The sequence below is a fragment of the Emydura macquarii genome, unplaced genomic scaffold (genome assembly GCF_026122565.2).
Source record: "Emydura macquarii macquarii isolate MOO-44397 ecotype Brisbane River unplaced genomic scaffold, CSIRO-AGI_Emac_v2 contig_1230, whole genome shotgun sequence".
NCBI lineage: Eukaryota > Metazoa > Chordata > Testudines > Chelidae > Emydura > Emydura macquarii.
This window is the reverse complement of record NW_027131367.1, coordinates 5,963,451-5,964,155: the sequence shown is the minus strand read 5'-3', so window position 1 is coordinate 5,964,155 and position 705 is coordinate 5,963,451.

Sequence of the window (705 nt, the reverse complement as noted above, 5' to 3'; positions counted from 1 at the left end):
CTCAGATGCAATTGCAAAGCCTGAGAGGAGGAGGAGGAGGAAGAAAATATAAAGGGGAGGGGGGGGTAAATCCGTGCAACCTTGCGGAGACTTTGGGTGGAAAAGGGCCGGGGGGCGGGCGGGGGCTGGCGCGGAGGAAGAGCGGAGCAAACTCCTCGGCTCAATGGTAAGTTGCAGAAGAATGTCTGTGTGATCCCGGCTGCTCCCCCCCCGCTCTCCCCGGGTCGCTTTGATGTGCTCTTCGCTGGGGCTTTGAAGTTTGCAGGGAAGCTATTTGTGTGCTCGCTATGGGCAGGCGGCGCTGGGCTGAGACGACAGTGGGTTTTATTTTATTTGTCATTGTGTGGCAAAACCCAGATCGCGGGGTCTCTTCTGCAAGGGGGGGGGGGGGGAGAGCCGGCTTTTATTTGATGGGGGAAAGGGAGGCAGGCCGAGCAGGATGCATGTTTGTGAAAGGTGGCTGTGGGCAGGATGAGATCGCTCTCTCCTTCCCCCCCCCCCTCTGTTCTCCTCCTCCCTCCCCCCCGGCACCCCCCGTGAACTCCAAAGAGGCGCTGCACGCTTAGTTCGGGGTCAGTTGTTGCACAGGACCGGGAGGAAGCAAGTGGCTTCGAACTCCCTCTCTAAGATCTTTTTCCAAGCCCTCATTTCTCAGCCCGTCGCCATTGCTGGAGCAGGTTTTTTTTATTATTATTTGGCAGGATT